At 38.6% G+C, this 17449-nt stretch overlaps 1 protein-coding gene and 1 pseudogene across 2 annotated transcripts in view; one reads left to right on the forward strand and one right to left on the reverse strand.

Annotated features, from left to right (window-relative positions):
- LHFPL6 (LHFPL tetraspan subfamily member 6) overlaps positions 1–17449 on the forward strand; it is a 244234-nt gene that overhangs the window by 92608 nt on the left and 134177 nt on the right. The window lies entirely within an intron of this gene.
- LOC107536983 (nuclear factor erythroid 2-related factor 3 pseudogene) lies at positions 1611–15514 on the reverse strand (annotated as a pseudogene).

Below are 17449 nucleotides of genomic sequence, written 5' to 3' on the forward strand. Positions count from 1 at the left end.
TGATTCTCTCTGTTATGCTGAGTGAAACTGGGAATCACTCGGGTTCTGGGCAGAGGACTGACATATATATGAATTGTGATAGAAATGAGTTTATTATTCTGGGATGGTCTCTTAAGTTTTGCAATTAGTTTACCAAATAGAGTTTTTTAAAGATCCTGTTTCCAAGCCTCACACAGACCTACTAGAGTAAAATGTGAATTTTTTTAATGGACCAAAAGTTTATTATAAAACCCACACTGCATTTCTGCAACCCAAGTTGGGATTTCTACATTGTTAGGCAAATGATTCTTATGGTAGAAATAACATCTGATGACCTTGATTCTCATTTTGAAATTAAACATTAGACTGACAGTATTCATATTAATAACTCCTTTTCATTTCAATGCCATTATTTCTAAAATTAATTTTTTAGTTTATTTTCAAATCCCTTTACTTCTTACTGTCCTATTTCATATGGCTTCAGTATTTCCAGCTGTTTTGTTGTGCACTCTATGCTCATCTACTCACTCTTCCCCTCCTCTTGGTTTGTGTTCTTTTATGGCTTATAATGTTTTCACATTAAGTTCCATGAGTTTTTTGTTTAGACATCAATGTTATGGGTGTGAGGCCATCCCTATGGGTTGGCTTTACCTGCCATGGAGCTCTATTTCCCTGTGCATAGATAGCTCTGTTCTGTCTCTAAAACCTTCTGTGACTGTAGAAGTCTTTGTTCTCAGCCACTAAAACCAATGCACTCTAGTATTTTAAAGCTTCCTTTTTTTATTTTTAATACCTTGGTTTAGAGCTTCGCCATTTACATTTGTTTGTTTTTTTAATTCCATATACCATGCTGTTAAATCCAAGTGGAGATTTCTCTGATTAGTTTAACATATTATATTGACTTCAGTTTGGCTTGAGTCTAGCATGCTGCCCTATTTTCTAGATATTTACTTATATTCCTGCATGTGGGAATATTTCCTTTGGAGGAAAAATATTTGAAGGAAATATATTTCCTTTGGAGGAAAAATATCCAAGGTAAATTTGCTTAGAATTTCTGTACATAGGGAAAAGTTAATTTTTATATATTAAAATATAAAATTTATTCTCACAGAGAAAAAGTTATAATTTAAGTATTCATAAAGATTAAAATAAAATAGCTTTTTGAAAAAACTCACTATATACTTCAGTGTAAACAAACTAAATGAGAATGTTAAAGCTACTTTGCATTTCAAGTCATAAAAACTGAAATACATTTTTAAAAAATTACACCCAGTGTTTGCTGTCTTTGACGTGACCATCTTACTAAAAAAATGGCTACCAAAGTAATTGGATAGTCATACCAAGTTTTCATGGCGCCCTATCTTTGTATATGTTTATGAATTGTGCATAGAATATAGGAGGACTTCATGAAAAAAGTTGTGGATTTGCATAGATTTCCCACAAGTCTGATCTTGAATTCCTAAACTTCTGTTCATACAAGCTTCAAAATATAGCCTTACCTGAGTGATTCAAGTAGCAGTACTTAAAGATGGTTATATAACACTTGTGCTAAATATTGAAGCAATTTCAATGGTTTATGATCCATACATCATCATTGGAACATTACTACTTTATACTAATGAAACCCATCTTCAATTTCTTCTCTCACTTTTTCTCCTTCCCTTTTGGGTTTCCTTGCTGTGGCCTGAGGTCACCAGTTCCTTGGGTACAGCCAAAGCACTTTTGTCATGGCTGCATATTGATTTAGACTGACTGGTTTACCTTCATCATCTCTTAATCTACTAAAAACATCATGATAAAGGTTATGCAGTTTCTGTTTTATTACGCTGGGCTCTCTCTAAGGGTTTTTTTCTTTGCTTGCAAGTTACATATATCATTCTTCTAGATTATGTTCCATTTGCACTTAACGACAGTTCTGAGCAGTAACTTTATTTTTTCCTTTTTGTCTAATGTCATGGATAAATGACACTTGTGAATCTGTCAGATAGTACCTCCTTAGCATGCTGTTGAAAGAATCAGCAGGCACCCAGACAATTTTATCTACAGAAAGAGGGATATGCAGAGTTTTAGTACAGCACTCATCATACCATAAGTTTCTGTGTCATTGAGGTACCTACCTACTCATTTTCTGTGATTTCCCAGGCCATGAAAAAGATTCAGAAGTGGATTCTAGTGTACCTGGCTGTAAGTGGTAAGTGTGGTTATGGAATATGTGTTGAAATGCAAGGTCCTCATGAAAACCAGAATCGCTCTTATGATCCATGTGACAAAGCTTACAGGGCCCTGGGTCATAGCCTCCTAACAGTCCCTTCTAAAGCATAATGGGAAAGGGATTCAAGGTCACCTCTAGAACCTATAGCATTTTCTTCACCAATAGAGGAATTAGACTTGGTGACAGAGCTGCTACTGTGACTTGAAGTTAAGGAGAGCCCAGAATCAGGATTTGGTTTTTCAAAAAGGTGAGAAACTTTCATTGGAGCAAAACCTTCTTGTGTAGCCAAAGACATTAAATTTATCTCATCAAATATGTTTATATCAAGGTCATATAGAAGGCCTTGGCTTGTTATCTTCTTCATCTGATGGTCAACAACTGGAAGAAATCTTGTCAAATTAGCTCCAGGAAGGGTCTGTTCAGGATTGGCATATGAGAATTTAACTGCAGAACGGTTCTTGTGTCTATGAGTTCTTGCTACTGGCCCTCTTCTAAATGTATTGTCAGGACACAGCAACATGGCCTCATGGAGATTCGCACCTTGGTCTACAGCCTGGCTAAAATTACGCTTTAAAGTGCTGAAGAACTCATGCCATCATTGTTACTTTTTAGAAGAGGAGGAGTATCTCCCAGTGAGATGCTCTCCAGTGCATTTTCAGGCTGTGATAAAAACAACTGAAATGTCTTCCAGGGAGATAGATGGGTCAGACCCACTTAGATGTCTCTCATTTATAGATTCAGTTGTTTTCTCTGCCCCTCACTCAAGTTTATCTTCGATTTTATTTTCATCTTCATGCTTCTGCTATAGTGATTTTTCCTTCTGGACTGACAATGCTCATTTTCCTCCTGCTGGGAACTGCGACCCATAGCGCTTAGTGCTTCATTCTTCTTGCTCCTGTATCAGCTGGCATCAGGCGCTTGAGTGGTAGGTTTCGCCTATGCCTTCTCCTCCCCAGCGGCCAAGGGGCTACTTGGAGTCACTCTGGGTTCCCCGCCTCTCCCTACCCACCCAGGCAACTTGGTGGCTGCTATCTGCCTAGGGGACTACTTCTCAGGCCTAACAAGCAGCCACAGCACCCTGAGCAGCCATTGGCCAGGTGAGCAGGTCAGCCCAGGCTTGTGGTGGGGGATGAAGAGAACAGCCAGAGCTCGTGCACCTGCCAGAGCTGCTGACCCCTGGGCTCCTCCGAAGATGGCTCCTGGCCTTTGCGGTGCAGGTGTTTTGCCCGTCCCCACTCTCCGGAGGCCAAGAAGGGGCTGAGTGCTGAGGCAAGATTCCTTGGTCCACCCCACGAAGCAGTTCATAATGGAGGGAACAGCAGGCAGATGTCCAGGTCCAGGTGTAGCTCCATCAAACTCAGTAGGATCTAAAATTTTCAATAAACAGCTCAGGTGATTCTTTTATAATCAAGAGTGTTTGCAAATCACTATCTTTTTGAAAGCTCTGAGTTTGGTTTCTGCCCCTTTGTAGCAGTGAGACATCCTTCAAGTCATGTCACCTGGAGCCACTGTGCCTACCTTGTAAGGCTGTTTTGCAGTGTTCATGAGCAATCTACAACACGCAGCCAACACTGTTGTGAATTTTCTCTAGTGCAGTGCTTCAAACTGGAAATAACAGGTAAAGAATTCACAAGAAAATGATTTACAAGAAAATGAATTCTGCCTGTGAACAATCAGCCCTACTGAAGGTCTACAAGGCTGTTTGTTAACTTCCCAGAAAGTCTTATGGGCCTGATGAAATCTGTAAGCCCAGGTCCCCTTTGATCTGACCAATTATAATGAAGCATGAAAAAAATGTTAATTGCTTAGTTCTTAGTTCCTGTATTCCTTAGCATCATGCCTCTCTGCCCTGGCTCAGTTAAACTTTTGAACACATGGATGATGCCTCTTCAGAAACTTCATGACTACACTAAGAGCAAGGTCCCACCCAGCCTGCACTCTTCATGTGGGTAATGAAAGAAAGCGGGAAACAGTGAACCATGATTTCCTCTTGTTTTTGTGTTTTTGTGAAATGCCTGACTAATCATCCTCCCTGGTGATAATATGGTTGAGAATTTCATCAATAGAGTTTATGGGAAGCCTCAACATATTTTGTAGGAAAACTATTTATAATTGTCAGGGGGAGAGGAAACGGGACTATTTTAGCCCAGGGTCCAATTTGTGGGGTTTTTTATTTTAATTTTTTAAATTTTTTAAAAATATATTTTTATTGATTTCAGAGAGAGGAAGGGAGAGGGAGAGAGAGATAGAAACAGCAATCATGAGAGAGAATCACTGATCGGCTGCCTCCTGTATGCCCCCTACTGGGGATCAAGCCTGAAACCTGGGCATTGGCCCCTGACCGGGTATTGAACCCATGATCTCTTGGTTCATAGGTCGACGCTCAACCACTGAGCCACGCTGGCTGGGCTTTATTTTTATTTTTATTTTTATCTTATTTTATTTTATCTTATTTTTATCTTTTTTATTAAAAAAAATTATCTTTATTGTTGAAAGTATTACAGATGTCCCCCTTTTTTCCCCCTTTGATCCCCTCCACCTCTCATCCAAGCCTCCCCTGCCCCAGGTCTTCTCCACACTATTGTCTGTGTCCATGGGTTATGCATATATGTATATAAGTTCTATGATTAATCTCTCCCCACCCAATACCCACCCCCCCTTCCCTCTGAGATTCATTGGTCTGTTCCATGCTTCTATGTCTCTGGATCTGTTTTGTTCATCAGTTTATTTTGTTCATTAGATTCTACATATGAGTGAGACCATGTGACACTTGTCTTTCTCTGACTGGCTTATTTCACTTGGCATAATACTCTCTAGGTCCATCCATGTTGTCTCAAAGGGTAAGAGATCCTTCTATTTTACAGCTACATAGTATTTCATGGTGTAAATGTCCCACAGCTTTTTTATCCACTCATTTCTTGATGGGCACTTGGGATGCTTCTAGATCTTAGCTATTGTAAATTTGGTTGCTATAAACATGGGGATGCATAATCCTTTCTGATTGCTGTTTCTGGTTTCTTAGGATATATTCCTAGAAGTGGGATCACTGGGTCAAATGGCAGTTCAATTTTTAATTTTTTGAGGAAACTCCACACAGTTTTCCATAGTGGCTGCACCAGTCTGCATTCCTACCAGCAGTGAACTAGGGTTCCCATTCCTCCACATCCTCGCCAGCACTTGTCATTTGTTGATTTGATGATGGTAGCCATTCTGACAGGTGTCAGGTGATATCTCATTGTTGTTTTAATTTGCATCTCTCTGATATGAGTGACTTTGAGCATTTTTTCATATGTCTCTTGGCCATCGGTATGCCCACTTTGGAGACATGTCTATTTAGATCCTTTGCCCATTTTTAGTTGGATTGTTTGTTTTCCTTTTGTTAAATTGTATGAGTTCCTTGTATATTTTGGGTATTAACCCCTTATCAGATACATCATTGGCAAATACATTCTCCCATACAGTGGACTCCCTTTTTGTTTTGGTGATGGCTTCTTTTGCTGTATGGAAGCTTTTTATTTTGATGTAGTCCAATTTGTTTATTTTCTGCTTTGTTTCCCTTACCCTACATGTATTGACAAACATATTGCTCTGAGAGAGGCCTGTGATTTTGCTGCCTATGTTTTCTTCTAGGATATTTATGGTTTCATGTCTTACATTTAAGTATTTTATCCATTTTGAGTTTATTCTTGTGTATGGTATAAGCTGGTGGTCTAGTTTCATTTTTTGCATCTACCTGTCCAATTTTCCCAACACCCATCTTTGAAGAGACTGTCTTTATCCATTGCACACTCTTGACTCCTTTGTCAAATATTAATTGAGGGTAATGACTTGGGTTGATTTCTGGGGTCTCTGTTCTATTCCATTGATCTATATGTCTGTTCTTGTGCCAGTACCAGGCTGTTTTGATTACAGTGGCTTTGTAGTATAACTTGATATCTGGTATTGAGATCCCTCCAACTTTGTTCTTTCTCAAGATTGCAGCAGATATTCGGGGTCTTTTTTGATTCCATATAAATTTTTGGAGTGTGTGTTCTAGATTTTTTAAATATGTCATTAGTATTTTAATAGGGATTACATTGAATCTATAGATTGGGACATTGAATCTATAGTAAGGACTTTTTAATGATGTTAATTCTTCCAATCCATGAACACAGTATATTCTCCCACCTGTTTATATCTTCCTCTATCTCTTTTTGCAATGTCCTGTAGTTTTCCGAGTACAGGTCTTTTATGTCCTTTGTGAAGTTTATTCCTAAGTATCTTAATTTTTTTGTTGCCATCGATTTCTGGGTGTTAATTTTGTATCTTGCTACATTGTCGAATTCATTTATTAAATTTAGTAGTTTTTTGGTGGACTCCTTAGGGATTTCTATGTACAATATCATGTCATCTGCAAATAATGACAGTTTTACCTCCTCCTTTCCTATTTGGATGCTGTTTATGTTTTCTTCTAGTTTGATTTCTGTGGCTAAGACTTCGAGAACTATGTTGAATACACGTGGTAAAAGTGGACATCCTGCCTTGTTCCTTTCTTAAGGGAAATGGTTTTAGTTTTTCCCCATTGAATATGATGATGGGTGTAAGTTTGTCATATATGGCCTTTATTATGTTGAGGTATGATCCCTCTATTCTCACTTTGCTGAAAGTGAGAGGAATAATAGAGGAATAATAGAGGATAATAGAGAAATTATCAAAAATAGGTGTTGGATTTTGTTGAATGCTTTTCTGCATTTATTGATATGATCATGTGATTTTTGTCTTTCAATTTATTTATGTGATGTATCATATTTATTGATTTGCAAATATTGTACCAGCCTTGCATCCCTGGAATAAATCCCACTTGGTCGTGATCTATGATCTCTTCAATATATTGCTGGATCCGATTTGCTGAGGACTTTAGCATCTATGTTCATCTATATAGGCCTGTAATTCTCTTTCTTTGTAGTGTCTTTATCTGGTTTTGGAATTAAGATAATGCTGGCCTTATAAAAAAGTGCTTGGAAGTGTTCCTTCCTTTTGGATTTTTTAAAAGAGTTTGAGGTGGATGGGTGTTAATTCTTCTTTGAATGCTTCATAAAACTCCTGTGAAGCTGTTCTGGCCAGGGCTTTTGTTTGCTGAGAATTTTTTGATTAATGTATTAGTGTTTTTCTATTACTGCTTCAATTTCATCAGCTGTTATTGTCCCATTCAGGTTCTCTGGTTCTCAGCTTTGGAAGATTGTATTTTTCTAGGAATTTGGCCATTTTGTCCACATTGTCCAGCCTGTTGGAATATGGTTATTCATAATATTTGCTTACAATCCATTGTATTTTTGTGGTGTGAGTTGTTACTTCACCTCGTTTGTTTCTGATTTTATTTATTTGGTTCTTCCCTCTTTGTGTCTTGATGAGTCTAGCTAATGGTTTATCAGTCTTGTTTATCTTTTCAAAGAACCAGCTCTTGGTTTTATTGATCTTTTGTATTTTTTTTTGTTGTTTTTTTGTTTGGTGTCTATGTCATCTATTTCCACTCTGATATTTATTATTTTCTTTCTCTACTCACTTTGGGCTTTTCTTGTTGTTCACTTTCTAATTCTTTAAGTTGTAGGGTTAGAGAGTTGATTAAAAGTTTTTCTCACCTGGCTGGGCTTGGCTCAGTGGTTGAGCATCCACCTAGGATCCAGGCAATCGGGGTTCGATTCCTGGTCAGGGCACATGCCCGGGTTGTGGGCTAGGCAGCCGATCAGTGACTCTCTCATCATTGATGTTTCTCTCTCTGTCCCCCCCTCTCCTTTCCTCTCTCTGAAATCAGTAAAGATATATTTTTTTAAAAAGTTTTTGTTGTTTTTTGAGATAGGCCTGTAATGCAATGTACTTCCCTCTCACAACTGCTCTCTCTGTGTTCTATAGATTTTGGGTTGTTGTGTGTTCATTTTCATTTATTTCCAGTTTGTTTATTTCTTTCTTGATCTCATTGGTACCCCCATTGATTGTTTAATAACATGCTATTTAGCCTCCATGAATTTGAATATTTTTTAGTTTTTTTATAGTGGCCGATTTCTAGTTTCATGCTGTTGTGATCCGAGAAGATGCTTGATATGATTTCAGTTTTCTTGAATGTCTAGAGACTTGTTTTGTGTCCTAACGTGTGGTCTATCTTTGAGAATGTCGATCTGCTCTTAAGAAGCATGTATAATCTGCAGCTTTTGGGTGAAATGTTCTATAAATGTCCATTAAATCCATCTGATCTAGTGTGTCATTTAGAGTCACTGTTTCCTTGTAGATTTTTTGTCTGGAAGATCAATCAGTAAAGTCAGTGGAATGTTAAAATTCCCTATTATGACTGTATTGCTGTCGATCTCTCCTTTAAAGTCCCCAGATTTTTTTTTTTCCCAGCCTGTGTGAGTCTTTCATTCTGAGGTGGGTCTATTGTAGATAGCATATATTTGGGTCCTATTTTCTTATAGATTCTGCTACCCTTGATTGGTGCATTTAATCCATTTATATTTAAGGTTATTATTGATAGCTTATCTATTGCCATTTTATTTCTTTAGGCCTATGTTTTCTCGTTCTCTCTATTTCTACTTCTTATTATAGCAGTCCCTTTAACATTTCTTGCAGTGCTGGTTTGGTGATGATAAACTCCTTTAGCCTTGTTTTATCTGAAAAGTTCTTTATTTCACCATCAATTTTGAATGATATCCATGCTGGATAGAGTAGCCTTGGTTTCAGATCCTTGTTTTGCATTACCTTGAATACAACTTGCCATTCCCTTCTGGTCTGTAGAATTTCTGGTGAGAAATCAGCTGATAGTCTTATGAGAGCTCCTTTGTAGGTAACAGATTGCTTTCCTCTTGCTGCCTTTAAGATTCTCTCTCTATGTCTTGAATTTTTGACGTTTTAATTATGTGTCTGGGCCTGGGCCTCTTTTGGTTCTTCTTGCTTGGGACTCTCTGTGTCTCCTGATCTTATGTGACTTTTTCTTTGACCGGGTTAGGGAAGTTTTCTGCCATTATTTCTTCAAACGGTTTTCTAATCCTTGCTTACTTTCTACATCTTCTGGCGCTTTTATGATGTGAATATTGTTACATTTCATGCCCTCAACTCCTTTCTTTCTTTCTTTCTTTCTTTCTTTCTTTCTTTCTTTCTTTCTTTCTTTCTTTCTTTCTTTCTTTCTTTCTTTCTTTCTTTCTTTCTTTCTTTATTTTTAAATATATCTTTATTGATTTCAGAGAGAGGAAAGGAGAGGGAGAGAGAGAGCTAGAAACATCAATGGTGAGAGATTTATTGATCGGCTGCCTCTCGCATGCCCCCAACTGGGGATCGAGCCCACAATCTGGGCATGTTCCCTGACTGGGAATAGAACCCTGATCTCCTGGATCCTAGGTCGACGCTCAACTGCTGAGCCACACCCAGCCAGGCTCCACAACTCCTTTAAACTGTTCTCCTGTTGGTTTTTAATTGCTTTTTCCTTTTGGATCTCTGATTTAGTGTTTTTTTTTTATACCCTGCCTTCTATTTGGCTGATCTGATCCTCTGCTTCCCCTAATCTGCTATTTATTCCTTCCAATGTTTGTTGTTGTTTTTTTATTTCTATGTCATTCTTTTTTAAAAAAATATTCTTTATTGATTTCAGAGAGAAGAAGAGAGAGAGAGAAACATCAGTGTTGAAAGAGTGTCATTGATCGGCTGCCTACTGCATGCCCCCTACTGGAATTGAAACCGCAATCCAGGCATGTGCCCTGACTGTGAATCAAACAGTGACCTCCTGGCTCATAGGTGCATGCTCAACCACTGAGCCACACAGGCTGGACTACTATGTCACTTTTAATTTCCTTCATAATTTCCATATCTGTTTTCATGCTGTTGAGCATCCTTATGATCAGTATTCTGAACTCTACATCTGATAGATTGTTTATCTCCATTTCATTTAGTTGTTCTTAGAATTATTTTGTTCTCTCATTTGGGGCTTGTTATATGTCTCCCTATTTTGGCTGCCTGTTTGGATTTGTTTCTGTGTATTAGGTAGATCTGCTAGGGCTCCCAGTCCTTTGAATGGTCTCTGGTGCAGGTCAGTGTCAGACGCTGTTTGTGACTGGCCTTGAGTACCCTATTTGAAGCTTTCCATCCTCCACAGCTTGTGATTCCTTCTGCTTGGGCAGGTTATGTTAGACTGGACCAAGATGTGCACCATGGTCTGCTTTTCCAAGCCCTGTGTCAAATCAAGCAAAGACTCAAAGCACCCAGAGGCTAATTGTTATTTAGTCTCTTAATGAGCCTCAGGCTGTAGAAACTCCACAGGGTGGAGCCAGAGGTTTCGCAGCAAGGTGGGGCAATTGCTTCCCCCACCAGGCTAAAGCTGCTTAGATGGTTAATGTCTACTGAGAAAGATGTCCTCTGCCATATGGGAGCATGACTCAGCACAGGGATCCAGATGACTAGCCTCTGAGCTCTATTCCCCAAGCCAGCATCCCTAGATTTTCCTCACACACCTCTATTCCACTCTGCCTTCCCTCCACCAGAGCCCAAGGTGAGTGGCTGCACACGAAACTTTGTGTGTTGGTCCTTTAAGAGGTTACCTGCATTTCCAGCCATCTCTCCCTGTTAGAAAGAAACCCTGCTACTTTTCATAGTCCGATGTTATGTGGTCACCTTTCTCAGTTTTGGTTCTCTGAGCTGGAAAGCGCAGCTTTAGGGTATAGACCCCAGAGTTCTTAGTGGAACCCCCCACAGCTGAGATATCCCTCCAGACCTTCAGCTTCTGCCTGTGGGAGCTCAGCCAGCCCTCTCGCACCTCTGCACTTCCTCTAGTCTCTATGTGGTCTCCAGTTTCCATCCTTGGTTATAAGGGTGCTCTTCAGCTAGTCTTCAGTTGCCTTTGATTATTCAGGATTGTTTTTCTGTATTTTAGTTGTAATTCCAGTTTGGTCCTGGGAGAGTGTCAGTGTAGCTTCCAATCAATCCACTGCCATCTTGGAATCTCACAATCAATCTCTATTTCTATTTCTTATTACTGCAGTCCCTTTAACATTTCTTATAATGCTGCTTATGAGTGATAAGCTCCTTTGCCTTTATTTTAAATGCATAAACTTTCTAAAAATTGAGTTTTAATTTAATTTGCTGAAGGAAAAAATGTTTTCTGATATAAGGAAAAAATCTGAGTTGTTCAAAGTGAGGCAATTTTAATCATTTTAATAGAACAGAATAATAGAATGAGATATTAGAAAGGATAATTTTAGAGGCTAGTACTATAATGAAAGCTATTTTCATATAAGAGATACTTGGCTGAGTTGAAAGATCCTGGACTGGGAATCAGAAGACTCATGACTTCCTGTTGCTGACAGCGATGATACCACTAGTAATAACAATTTACTGAGCACTTATTATGTGCTGAACAGTATGAGAAGCAATTTACTTTTAATCCTTATCGGTGAAGTATGTAGGTTCTATTATTGCCTCATGTTATATATTAGCTAATGGAAGCTTAGGAAAAGTAAGGAATTTGCTAGATCAAGGCCATCCAGAAACATGGAAGATCTGGAATGTAACCTATTCTGTCTGACCACAGAGTTCATCCTTAGAGCCTTGAGCTCTACTGCATTGAGCCTTGAACTCAGATTATAACTTCTCATGGTCATGGAAAGACAGAGATGGTGTTCTGGATCTAGACCTCAAAGACCATTCTCTTCTGGAAAATAGGGTGGAAAGAAGAAGGGACATACCTCCAGCGCAGTGGTTCTCAAACTGTGGTCCTAAAACCAGAGCATCAGCATTACTTGGGAAATACACATTCGTACAACCTACCCCATACCTACTGAAAAACAAGCACTGGAGGTGAGACTCATCAATCTGAGTTTGCCTAAATTTTTTAGGTCATCCTGATGTCCACTTGAGTTTGAGTAACGCTGGTCTTGAGGATACAATCCAAATTTATTGTCCAACTTGAGTTAAAAATGCATATTTAGTATTACACCAAATGTTGAGTTTGATTTTGGTAACCATGTTTAATTTGTTTTGAAATTTCAGATAATATTAAAACAAGTATAGAATTTTTTAGTTATCAAAAAGAGTATCATAAATTTTAAAAGGCTTGAAAATGCTCATTATACAATTCATGGTTCTTAAGAAATTTATAATTTAATTGAGGAATCTAAGTAATTAGTTGAGGAAATCACATTAATCTGTCATCAGGTGTGTTAGGGAGGAGGAAGTCCGCCCTCCCCCCACTCCTCTTGAGTTCTTATGGCTAGACTAATTGTAAAATTGACACATGACCAGATTAACAGGAGAAAATCAATTTAATACAGATGAATGGGAGATGTAAATGATGCTCAGGGAGAAATGATGGATCAGCCAACTTTTTATACTTTTGGACAAAGAAACGATAGATTTGTGAAGAATTGACAGGACAAAGAAGCTTAGGTTTGGCTGCTCATTACTGAGGAATTTAAACACAAAGAGGGCTTGTGGTAGTAAATTAGTAAAGGAGTAACAAGGCTGTTTATACAGGCTTTTTGGCCCTGGATTCCTTAACTCTAGCCATAAGGGTGTCTCTCTCAGCCCCTTTGCAGCAAAGAGGACACCTTTCATAGCTGAGATTTATAATCTGCATTTAAGGAGACAAGGGAGGGTCAATGTGCCCTTCTTGCATCGGCTGATTATCAAGTAATTGTAATTCAAAGTAATCAATATGCCATTGTGGGATATTTTGGGACAGCCTGCCCTGAGCCCTGATGGGCACATACTAATGGAATACAGGAAATGAAAAAGTGCTTATGAAAAGCAGAATGAAGAATTGGATGAGCTTTAAAAACAGCATTGAAAGATGCAAAAGAATTTTATTTTCAAAGGGAGATGATAAAGGATTTTGGGGAAAGCATTGCACCAAATGGTGCAATGGAGGGTCGAGGCAGAGAGAAGCTGGCACATCTGGAGGTAAAGGGACCAAATTGTAAAGAGGAGAATTTGGAAAGGAAGAATGGAGCAGTTTGGATTTTGAGGAAACTGTGTGAGAATCCTGAGCAAAACAGCACATTAGACAAGCTCTCGAGTAAGAATGTCATGTCAGAAGTGTGTGAGATTTGTATCAGCCAGCATCATTTCAGCTGCAAGGAACAAAAAAAGGAGAACTTATTGGTTCATGTCACTGAAGACCAAGGCTTTGGGCCTGCTTTGGATCTTCCCCTTCTTGCTATCTCTACCAGAGCTCCTTTCTCAGGAAAGTACCCTTCTTGTGACAAAAATCTAGAAGCCAGAAGCTTCAGCCTACATAAGATCCTCAGAAACCCAGGGAATGTCTTAGAATTGAGCTTTGGGTTCAGATATGCTAGACCAGGTCCATGCCTCTCCTGGAAGGGGGTGGATAGAATCATTGACAACTGAACCTCGTGGACTGAGAGTGGGAGTGGGGTGGTTCTACTCACTATACTTTCCAATACCTGAAAGTGTAGGTGTTGGAAAGGGATGCCTACGGCCTGGGCTGCAGGAATATTGAAGTGAGGAAAGGTAAAGAAAGGAATATCAGCAAAGAGACTGTTGCCCAGATCCAAGTACAGACTGATGAAGGCCAGGCTTGGAGTCATTTCTATAAAACCAATGAGGACAAACTTTAACCACCATTGTAAAGAAATAATTACCCTGATTTTTAAAAGAAACATACCTCATTATCATGCTGGGAGTATAGGAAAGATATTAGTTGGTGCACTTCATAGTCAGTGAAGTTAAGAAGTTTGGAGAAACTGTGAGCCTCACGTTACACCATGGGAGGTTTTCAGAGTTGCTAGTGAGAGATCCAAGAGGCACTGTCCATGCTACAGCCCGAGATATAAACTTCAGACATTTGCTCCCAGTATCCTTCATCCTTGAATTCTTAACACAGAGTTGGCAGTGCTTCTGTGCCTTTCTGTTTCTTTTGTTAAACTAGACATTTTAGGGCTTGTGTATCTCCTCCCAATGTGGCTAGCTGTCAGTATTGAAAGCCAGGCTCTGTTTTGGACTTCCTAGCCACAGCCACACACTCTAATTTCTCAGAATTTCAGTCTCTACTGATTTTCTCTTCCTGATTTTAACCATTGAAATAAATAAATCTCAAAAGGAAAAGTGGTTAATATGACTTTCTAGAATTAAAAACATCCTGATACCCCACGTTTATATCTAGATGAAAAATGTGCAAAACTTTGGAACATGATTAACCCCTATTAGCCAGGTTGAGTCCACAGAGTAGGTGCTTCTAAATGTTCTTTATCTTAATGAAGCGGTTGACTGAGAAACAAAGTTTTCAGCTAATTCTTAATTGGGCAATAGATAACTTTGATCTTGGGAAAGTCACTTGTCCTCTTTAGGTTTTAATTAAGAACCAGACCACCTACCTGTTGTGGAATGATTTGAGAAGAATTACTAAAACCCGGGTAAAACACTTGGAAAATAAAGTGATACTAAGAGGTTAAATACACCATACATTAATAAAGTTTCATAGTAAAATGGAAATGTTCAGTGTTTTATAACAGAAAAACTCTAGGTGGGGTTGATTTATCCTGATTCACTGAAGGAGCGTCCACTGTAGCTAAGAAGAGCAAAGCTTTATGGGTGTGTACTAGCAGGAAAATCAGACAGTGTCCTCATTAGAGTATTAATCGTGGTAGAAGTGGGAATTAAACTTGACAGCATGACAGAGAAGCTGACATCAGAGTTATTAAATTGAAAAGATTGCCACTCAAATCAAATCACATGTTATTACTGTCAACTCTGGCACTCTCAATACTATAAAGAGAGTGGAGAAAATAAACCCCAAGTTAAACAGCCATGTGCTTCTCCCCCATCTTTTGGATTGCTGTCATAACACCAGAAGGTTAAATATGAAATCAAAGCAGGAAGGCTTATCACTGATTGACTCCTATAAAAATATATAAAAATTTTTTAGTCCCAAACTAATTTATCCTATGGCTGTAATAAGTAAAAAAACATCTTACTGCACAAGAGAAGTAACTTAAGCTAGCAAATTTGAGCCAAGTATTGTGAAAAAATACGCACCCTTTGCTCCTCTAAGGGCTTTGTTCCCTATGCCACTGTAGCATGAGGACATCTCTAGGGATAACATGAAATTCTTACCCAGAATTTGCCAGAGTTCCTGTAAATAGGAGTCTCTCTCTTCGTTTCTCTTCCTCAGTTGTGGTGAACTTAGTAGAGCCCATGTATCAAGAATAAAATCAGCTCTTTCAGACCTCTCTCACCTTGATCTTTTCTTCTAGTGTTCTCAGTCAGTGCCAGTAACCGAAGCCCTTGTGGTTTAGTGATCACCTGATTTCCTACCTCACTTTTGCTCAGGATTACCACAAATCCTGACATCGTGACCCAATCTACCTCTTGTGGATACTTCAGTAAGTGGGAGTTTGGCTTAAAGCCCATTAGTAGATTTGGAAAGTAGTTTACTTGTTAAGATGATGAGTGAAATGATCTATCACTAAATTCATACTTCCTCCTGACGTTCAGTTCAGTTTTTCTGGCTCTGCAATTTAGAGCTAGCAGTTAGATTTGAGATAGACCTCTGATTTTGGATTGGGGAGTGTTAGGATTTTAGTTAGTACACAGGCTTTCTGTGGCCACCAGCAGCCTACATCACAGATGCTGGCAATGCTGTGGCCTTTCTTCTGTGGACTGCACTACAGCCAGAGTCTCCTGGAAAGTAATAACCCTGTTTCACACCAGCCTGTCATTGGAAATGCCTATGGAATGAGTGACCCCTGGCTCTTTGTGGTGGCCAGCAGAGCAACCGTTTTCTAAAATGAAATGTAATTAGCCTTTTCACTAATAACAGATTGCCTCTTCCTATGGTGACTATATTCAATCCAGACACTCACAAAGATGCACACTCTTTCCTATGGCTCTCTACTGCTGAGTTACCCAGTTTGTTTTGTGCAGAAAGTGTGTTTTTCTTTGCCATTCAGACACTTGGTCCTTCTCTGCATTTGGGAGGTGTAAATGCCACTGCATACATGTGCTTTGAAGTGCTGGGTTTTTAAAGAGCCTTCTTTAGGATCTGTTATATCACATTTCATAATGTTGGTCTTATTAAGGTATTAAGAAATTGAGCTGGCTGAGCTCTCTATCTTTATCTCTTTCCTTCTACTCTCCCCTTTCCATAGAGTTATTATTAATTCAATATGTATCATGTACCAGCCACTTTATAGCCATTATCTTATTTTACCTATACATTTGCCCTTAGAGATTTTCTTCATTGGCTGTAGATGAAGAAACTGAAATGCAGAAAAGTAAAATGACTCCAAGGTCATCTAGCTCATAAGCAGTTGAGCCAGTATTTTAATTCCAGGTCACTTGGGTTTCTGAAGCCTGAACTCCTTCCACAGCACTACTGGTCTTAACATTGGCTATGCATCAGTATAACCTTGTGAGTTACAAAAAAAAATCTTTAAATTACACCCACAAGCTTCTCATATCTCCAAGCCAAGCTTTGTGCCTGGCACTTAGTAGACACATTATAAATATTAATTTGATGCCCAGTAGTTTTTGAAAAGTAGTAAGTAAGCAATTTATAATATTTGAGTCATGGAGTGACCATACAAACAAATCCCAATATGGTTGTTGAAAGGAGATCCATCCTTGCTTCTTGTAATACCACAACTCTTATATCCTCACTTCTAGCTTCTAAAATGAGCATAATTTCTCTTTATGCTTATAAGTGAAATGTTATGATCACTCAACAGATGCTTTGAGAAGTATAAAGTGCAATACAAATGAAAGATATCATAAATCAAATTATAAGAGAAATTTCAGACATGATTGACTAGATTCACTGGGCCTTGTTAAATAAAATTAGAGGTCAGAGTGTAAGAGCTTGTAAGCTGAGACTACAGCTTTGTAAAGGGGTTCTGAGAGACCCACACCCTAAAATCTAAAGATATCCAATAACTTGAGATACATTTTTATGTTAGTAAAATATGTTACAAGGTCTTGAGGCAACACAATGAAAATACTTGGAAAATAGACTTTTCCTTGTTTGATGCACAATGTCTGTTTCTGAAGGCCTGTTTTTCTTTTAAGTTGATTGAGTTCAACTGCTTTGCATTGCTTTCTTTTACCAACAAATATCAATGTAGGATGGGAAAATGAGATGCAGTCATTTCATGTTCTAGCTAAATGCCTAAGGATGATATATGGAGTGTTGTAGCATGACAGTTCATAGTCTCATGCTAAATGACTTTCACTCTCTAGCCCACATGATCAGTGTTAGTAAAAATAGAAAATTCTGAACTAATTAATTAG

The sequence above is a fragment of the Miniopterus natalensis genome, chromosome 2 (assembly GCF_054644295.1).
Source record: "Miniopterus natalensis isolate mMinNat1 chromosome 2, mMinNat1.hap1, whole genome shotgun sequence".
Lineage (NCBI taxonomy): Eukaryota > Metazoa > Chordata > Mammalia > Chiroptera > Miniopteridae > Miniopterus > Miniopterus natalensis.